This window comes from Micropterus salmoides, unplaced genomic scaffold (genome assembly GCF_014851395.1).
Source record: "Micropterus salmoides isolate LMB-PRFRI ecotype aquatic unplaced genomic scaffold, ASM1485139v1 Ms_hic_scaffold_3, whole genome shotgun sequence".
Taxonomy (NCBI): domain Eukaryota; kingdom Metazoa; phylum Chordata; class Actinopteri; order Centrarchiformes; family Centrarchidae; genus Micropterus; species Micropterus salmoides.
In genome coordinates this window covers 23,364,593-23,372,860 of record NW_024042261.1, presented here as the reverse complement: position 1 = coordinate 23,372,860, position 8,268 = coordinate 23,364,593, and the positions used below count along the sequence as shown (strand labels likewise).

Sequence of the window (8,268 nt, the reverse complement as noted above, 5' to 3'; positions counted from 1 at the left end):
TTTTTGAAGCATTCCATTGTAAACCAGAAGCAGCTTTTTCCTTATACAAATCACATTTTGGCTTTTACCATCACAAGCAGTGCATTATAACAGAATTCCTGGGATGTGTTAATAGGCACTTATTTGAAAGAGGAACACAGACAAAGACTTGTGCGCACACACATACAGATATCTGTTTCTATTTAGTGGTCCTGCGTGTGGAGGAGGGGAACATTTTTATCGTAACAAAAGCTTAGCTGACATTCTAACAACTCTGCCTGCAAAAACAGGTAACTTTAATGATGTTATTAATACTGAAGGTATTTTACAAGGATGACAATGATGATTAAAATCACTCCACAGACAAGTCCAATAACATTTAGAATCTTGGCTGTCCTTGATGCATCCATGGCTGTCGCTGATTCTCCAACAGCATTAGCATTTTGTGCCTTTAAAAAACAAGTAACAGAATTAGTTTAAATTTGCATGCAATTCAGTTTTGTAAAAACTAATTTATTTACACAGTTGCAATACACTAAAACTGTTTTGATTTCTAGAGTATCTCTTGGAATACAGGAATAGAAAGCAGCAGATACAGACTAAAAAAAGTTTGATGTTCAGGAAAGTTACCTACCCTACAGGAGTAGAAGACAGCGGCAATCCCCAGAGGCAGACAACAGCATAAAGTATTAAAGATGGACCATCCTAGGTAGGTTGGAGTAACAGCAGGGCTCTGGCCTCCTTCCATAGTGGCTCTCTGTCTCACTTGAAGTGGATGGGAGTTATGTGTAGTTGGAAAATGTCTGGATCAAATGGCTGGTGGGGCTTGCAACCCACACCCTTTTATCCTTCATGGGTGTGGTTTAAGGTTAACAGTTATGTCAGCCACCAATGGAGAGAAAAAAGAGATCAACAGAAATGGAGGCTTTTTGGGCATACAGTAGTTGATACTTCAAAATGGAAAGCTCTCAAATAACACATTTTTGAAGACCCTCATATGCAGTTGACTTAGGAGCTTCCTTTGTATCAGTTTATCTCTGAGTTCATTCTGCTTGCATCATTGTTGCGCAACAGTTTGACTTAAGGGCTTTGTCTTCTGTCCTGAATGTAATATGCACACAGAGAACTTTGACGTTTGGTTCAATTCTGCTTTAAATAAGGCTCTACACAGTGGTTGTTTTTCATTAAAGTAGCTGCACTTCTTGCATCTAATTGCTGCGTTACTGTACCGGTCTCCACTTCAGCACCATTCTGCCCCAACATTAAGCATCTTCTGCAGATCTTTTTCACAGTGTGCAAGTAGGATTGGCATCTCATCATAAACATGCATTCTGATTAGGTATGGCGATGCAGTTTGAATTGTAAGTAGGTAATTGGGTCATTCATTCAGCTGCGTTTGTCATCAGTAGTTATGCCACTTGTTTGCTTCTGATAAATACATCAGATACAAGGAGAGAATGATAATCATTTGCAGTGACTATGGCAGTCCTTTTTCCCTAACACATACATTTGCATTCTAATTAAGTTCATTCTTTTCTCAATTGAAGAGCAGAATTTCTCATCGCCATCAAAAGAGATTCCCAGTAGCAATCAAGAATATCATGGTAAATTAGCTGTCTTGTGAAATGAATGTTCAAAATACAGTTTCACAATATGTAGGGAACAGCATGGTATATGCTGTCACATTTTTAACACTGTCTAGCATTTACTGGGCACCATACATCTCAATAACACCATACCAAATGAAGGAAGCACATATTTTGTATTCATTACATCTTGATATGAACTTGTAGACCAGAGGTCACTAATAGGCGGACCGCGGTCCGGATCCGGACCCAGCCGCCGTCCTCTCCGGACCGCCGACCTACAGCCCATTTATTATTGAGACTTACTACCTCGTGACGGAGCGTTTCTATTTTAACCCGCGCAGCTTTTCTAGCATTTACTGTACTGGTTTATAGGACCAGGAAACTCTCAGACCAATCGCATGTGCTCCAATCGTCTCATGTGACGCTGCTCAGCCAATCAAATCTGTGCATACCGATGCTTGCGAGTCGAGTCCGCGAGATTCACCAGAGACGTTTTGGAAACACACCCGAATTGAGGAGACGAAAGATAAAAGAGATTTCACATGACTTTTAATCAAGAATGTACAGATTTTTACATGTACATTCCTCCCACGGGCAGTTCAAAACCAGAATATCTCATAGATCTCCAATATGCTAGCTGGAGCTGACGTTTCTCACTGAACAACAGAAAGTAGGAAAGTGGTAGCTCTGTAAGAGGAAATGAAAGAGAAGAGGAGGCATTACAGCTGTTCATTTGTGTGTTTATTATAAAATTGGTTAAGACTACACTTCATCACTTCAAGCTACACTTTTTATTTTTTTTTCTCTAAAAATTAGGCACTTTAATTTAGTTTACTTCAATTTAGAATTTATTATTTGAATAGTTATTATTTATTATCCTTCCAGTTTGATGTGAAAACTGACTGAAATATTATTTGATTTGACAGTCCGTTGTTGACTAAAAACATGTGTTGATACAACTATAGGTTATAGTACTGAATGATGACGCAAGTTCGTCGTTTTGATGTTCCGGACCTTTGCTTCAGGAAATTTTCTCTAACTGGACCTCTTTGAAATCTAATTGAATACCCCTGTTGTAGACTGTTGAATACAGGGTGTGCACTTTGACAATTTGCGCCATCAGTAGGTAATTTGTCACACTGGAATGTCAAAAAAAGAACACAATTGCTACAACTGTAAAAAATGTCAGTAAAAAAGCCAATGTGAACAGTGAGGTGGGAATGACAGCATAATTATACCATTTTCTTTGGAATAATTGAGTCCATCAATAGACAGATGACACTAGTGGTTCTCCAAAAGGAGGAAACAAGGCTTCTCCTTCAAAGCACTTTGCATGTTCACTGAAATGCTTCAGGAAGTCAACAAAGAACATATCTTTCATCCATCCAGAGTGATTTGCTTGGCTGTCTAACTTTCGGTTTCTTCTCTGGTAGTCTTTTGACAGTACAGAGTCAGAATATGGAAGTTTATGTCAAAATCCTTCGCTGAACTTCTGATCAACTTGTTCTGCAACAGCTGTCTGACTGCCTTTAACACCATGTGAGGTGGTGAGCTGCCATGCTCTTGTTTTTCTTTGATAATTTTTAACCCTTCAAAAACACATTTTCTCATTGCAATTACAAATAAATTGCAGGCTAATTATCCTGTCTACTACCTTTGTTGCCACAATGCAATTCATAACACCACACTAAATTAATGACTGTATGAAGTAGTGTGTGTGTGTGTGTGTGTGTGTGTGTGTGTCTACTAACACACTACATGCCTACTGTAGTACACAGCATATCCCCACATGGACACACACACTACATCATGAAGTGTCATGAATTCAGTCTTGTGTAGTCGAGGGATATGCCTGCTGCTGTAAACTACACTAGTTATAATATTTACAGTATAATTACTAATTACACAATGTCACAATGTTTTTTATTTTGAGCATGTTCTATGTGTCTGTTTGTACTGAGGCAAGCTGTCACGTGCCTAAGGCTGCAGCTAACGATGATTTTAGTAGTCAAAGCTTCTATAGGTTATTTCATTGATTCATTGATGCTTCGTTTAAGAAGTACTTTTGCTTGGCGCCGCCGCCCCCTACCCCCACCCTGGTAACGGGATCAGCTGTGTACGTTTATAGATGATTGATATTTATTAGTCCTTTCGGAAATTCATACTGTGTCATACAGCAAACAGACAGCTGCTTTACCAACACAAACATCACCTTGTGATTTACAAGTTATATTAAGGTGCAGCTCCCCGACACCCAGTTAACTCATGAGTGTAACGTTACAACCCAAACTCACAGCTCAGGCGGAGAATAACAAATGCACGTGTATACATTTTCAGCTGAGAACTTTGGCTAGTGTTGCGTTTTTTTCAGATTTTGAGAAAGGAGAGGCTGGATCTGATGAAAATTAACAAGAAAATTTAATAAAAAATAGGTGAATAAAAGATGGCATTACAGAACAAACAACAAAACAAAAACACTGCAGTGGACTGGAAAGTTGTTCCTCTTTTCAGATTTACAGCTTACAGTCCTGATTCTCGCAAAATGAACTGTTAATATCCTCCAGGTATGTCTTTTCCTCCAAATGGCCCAGGACCATAGCCATTGGTCGTTTGGTCACTTCTTCGTCACCCAATTAGGAAGGGTGTACCTTACTGCTCTATGTTACTTTTGGTCGAAAAAGAGCGCCAATTCCCAGACGTGAAACCCCCTTCAATCTACAGGAATAAACAGTCTTTTGCTCTAAACTAATCATGGAGAACAACAGGGCTTGTCTACAAAATGGTTGACACCCTATCTTAAGTGTCAATGAAACAGTCAAAAAACTGTCCTTCTGGCACTAAACAAAGAGGTGTCCGTCTTCTTTACATTACAAAGAGGATGCAAACAATGGTTTAATCAACATTCTAATGCAATCGTTTGGCCTAAAATCCTGCAGGTTTACATTTGAAGGAAAGCACTGAAACACTGGAGTACATTAAGTTTGTTGTAACTTTTTAAAACTCAACAATCCCTCCTTTCACACCATTTATTGGTGTGAAATCACTATTAGACTTAGCATATCTACAATTATGTCATTGAAATGTCAGAAGTTGTAAAATCAAATCATGATTTAAGCAAAGAAATCATCTTCCTCTTCTCTGACCTCACTATCTGACTCTTCGTCTTCCATGGGTTGAGCAATCTTCCTGGGTCTTCTAAATCTTTTGTGAAATTTGTACTGTTTGGTGGGATAGAGTTTATTATGTGTGCAGTATTAATGGGCTGAATGGGTTCTGTGGTTGACCTATTTTCTGGAGATGAGACTATAGAATTATTGTTATAACTAGAGAAATGATTACGGCTAAAGTTGATATTGTTCCCTTTATCCCACAAAACTCTAGGTGCCTAAATTTATTCCCTCCCTTGAATTCCATTTTTGTCTTGCTGGTGAAACTGTGATTCAAAACAAATGAGGTAAATGTGGAAGGAAAAAGAAAACAAACAAAAAATAAAATATAAATAGAGAATGATTGAGTTTTCTTAAACTACCAGAGTCAACATTTCTGGATCTGCTGTGTATAATCCTAATTCATGTTCACAGCATGGCCAAATCAGTTCTAACCTCCTCTATTGATTGGGAGGGGGCTTGAGTGGGTGTGCAATGTGTAAGGTGGTGTTCTCTTGGTTACATGGTTTATTTGTGGTTTTTCTGAATCTCTCTTCTTCTGTCCTCTTCCTCCTGCGTTGGTAACATGCCAATGTTACGTCTCCCCTCTGCATCCTCTTCTTGCATCTTCACTGGTTATGACAGTTATTTCCCTTCCTTGTGTGAAACAGTGTGAATGTGAAAATCAGTGTAAATGACATCAGTTCGACTGGTGAGTGCAAATGAATCAAATAATCTGTGTCAGTGTTGTGGTTATATGAGTACTAGTGGAGTCTGTTTGTTGAGAGCTCCTTGTAGAAAAACGTCTGCCATCTTGTTGAGCTGGTGTTGGAGTACCCTAGCTGTGCTGACCAGGACAGTGGTGAGCACTGCAGCCATTGTCTGTGTTGTTGGAGGGCATCCTCGCTGGGGAAACACTTCGCACTGTGATGCATGGACCCATGTGTCCCTCTCAACTACCCTGGCGGCAGTTGAAGTTGGCCGTATCACCTGGGATGATCTTAACTGTCTGGTGATGGTCTCACTGCTTTCGCTGCTTGTCTGGATGTTGTGGGGCATTAGTTCATTAGTTTTGTTAGTCGATTAGTTTCAACAATTAAACACAACATTTTCAACACACCACTCAAAAAAATTATTAAATTAGAAACCCAAAACCCTTGGTGCGCACCATAATATTTACAATTCCCCATCCCTCCTTTTGATACACGGTGAAGAACCATGTATCAATGCTAGGAGACATCTTTAAAGGGAAAAAAAATACAGTAGAAAGCATATGCAGTTAGGATAAAGCAGGGCAGCATTACCGGGTCGTTAGAAACCTGTATGGGCCTACAATTTGCATACAGCAGTAGAAGGCAGGTGAGGAAAGAATGTAAACAATCGGTTGATTAGAAATTCTTGGTGAGCCGGACCTGTTGAAGAGAAAAGGCAATTTTAATGCATGCTGGGAATCAAAATGCATACTGTGTTGTTATAGGGTGACAAAGAACCATATGCTACAAATCAAGTCACATAGCTGCCCGCACTGACTCCATCTACAAAACAAAAAGCAGAGTTAAGGTTAGAAAGATTTAGCTGCGTCAAACAGTCTGAAACAAAAGAAGAGCTGGACAGAATCCTGCTTCCAGTCAAAGTCAGTCAAAAGTTGGTCAAAATGCTTTTAAGTCAGTGAAAAATGTGTCTGCCTAGCAGTTCAAAATCAAAAAATAAGAATCAGTCAATGGCCAGCTGTTTCCCCATGTCTGGGGTGGAGATCTCCACAAAGGAAAAATTACAATCCATAAAAGGCACTAGCCTGCTAGAGCCAAGAGAATTTAGTATTGTGGTCTTTGGAAAATACTGGATTTCCTGTACCTGATTTGTGATCCAAATTAAAAACGCACCCCGTTTGGAACGAAATCCACCTTATTATTTGAAAAATCTTTATGACAGTTCTCTGCTAAGAACCTAATAGTGACACTGTGTCACTTTGACAATCTCCTGTTTTGGGAGATACACACAAATATAATCATCACCCATTGCAAAAATGTGAAGACAAAACTGAATCTTGAGTCAGGATGAAAACTTAATGCTTAAATGTACATTTTGCTGAATCAATCACAGAAAATCAACATGGAGCCATTAGAACCAACGACAATAGCTTTACCCCATAAGGTCATTTATTTATTTCCCTAAGATCTTGAAAAACTACCAGCAGACCCTTTTCTCTAGAGGCAGGATGGGGGAGTTTGCATGGTGTAAGAAGAGCATTTCACAACTGGTATTTTCTTTTCCCTAAAAAATAAATGTGTGTAAAATATCTATGTCTACATGTAAATAGGTTTGATGGCTGTTTCAACATCTGTGTCAGGAATGAGAAATTCATGTTCTATGAGCATTATGGAGCACTTTAGATTTAATCAATGAAACTTCTGCTTCTGAGTCTACAAGAAATCAGACTAGGGTGTTTATGTAAATACTGGTTTATCCCTCCCATCAGTGGTGTCTACGTGTGGGTCTGTGTCTAGGCCTATGTGCTGCTCACTGCTTTCTGCTGCATCCTATTTTTGTACTGACTGGACCCCTGGAAACTGCACAGTGAGGCCCCCAGATGGTGCGTGTGGCCAGGATTCTTCTGGACCTTGTTCCTCTTCCCAGGCAGTCATTGGCATCTGGGAGTAGTTGGATGGCATGCTCCTCCCTCTGTTTTGTTATCTCCTTCAGATGTGGTGGGGGGCAGGGCAACCTTTACTTTGCCCCTTAGTCTGAGTATGCATGTTTTGTTGTCCTCTTTTGCTGACTCAGAAGAATCACTGGAGGTGTCTTCACCTTTTTCCTTCCTCTCTGGATGTGTCACACATCCCTTCTTCTTCCTTTCATTTTCTTCTTCACATTCTTCTTGTCCTTCACTGTCATAACCAGTCCTATGTTTTCTAGGCTTTTTCTTACTCTTCATCTTTCTCTTCTCCTCTTCTGTTTGTCTCTGCCTCAGTCTCTGTCTTTCACTTCCCAGCATTGTGGCTTCCTCCCTGAGCCTGAAGGCTCCATCTCCAGTGCACTCATTCTCTCTACACATTTGTCCTTGATCTGGGGTGGAGAAGGAAGGATGAACAGGTCTTCTCATTGGTGTTCCGGTGCAGACACTTCCTGTTCTGCTTGTATTGTTCTGTTCGAACTGTGTTTTCCATCTCCCTCTTTCTGTCACCATGTCCCCTTTTTTCACTTGGCTGTCTCTTTGATGTAGCCCTCACCATCAATCCTTTTAGGGTTAGGTGGTTCTTCTGCAACTTGTATTATTTCATCCAGCTGCCCATGATCTGTCCAAAAACCCTTTTGAATCCCAGTGGGCGTGTTCCTGCCCTCCCGTCAGTTGCGGCTGGGGATTTGGAGATGTCACCATTTTTTTTTTTTTTTTTTTACCCTATGCAAAAATAAAATAAAAATAGAACTCAAGGTACTGATTGATTTCAACTTAATTCACCTCAGAAGCAGTCATGAGAGAGTCATAAGAGTTGAATATCTGAATCAACCAATATCTCAACAAAGTTTTTTCAAAACACAAACAAACAAACAAA

At 39.8% G+C, this 8,268-nt stretch overlaps 1 long non-coding RNA gene across 1 annotated transcript; it reads right to left on the bottom strand.

Moving 5' to 3' along the window:
* On the bottom strand, nucleotides 1-806 carry LOC119882963. Its single transcript, XR_005440569.1, has 2 exons — nucleotides 614-806; nucleotides 1-428 (listed from the first exon to the last, which is right to left on the bottom strand). It is a non-coding gene; the product is annotated as an uncharacterized LOC119882963 (long non-coding RNA).
* Nucleotides 807-8,268: the final 7,462 nt, after the last annotated feature.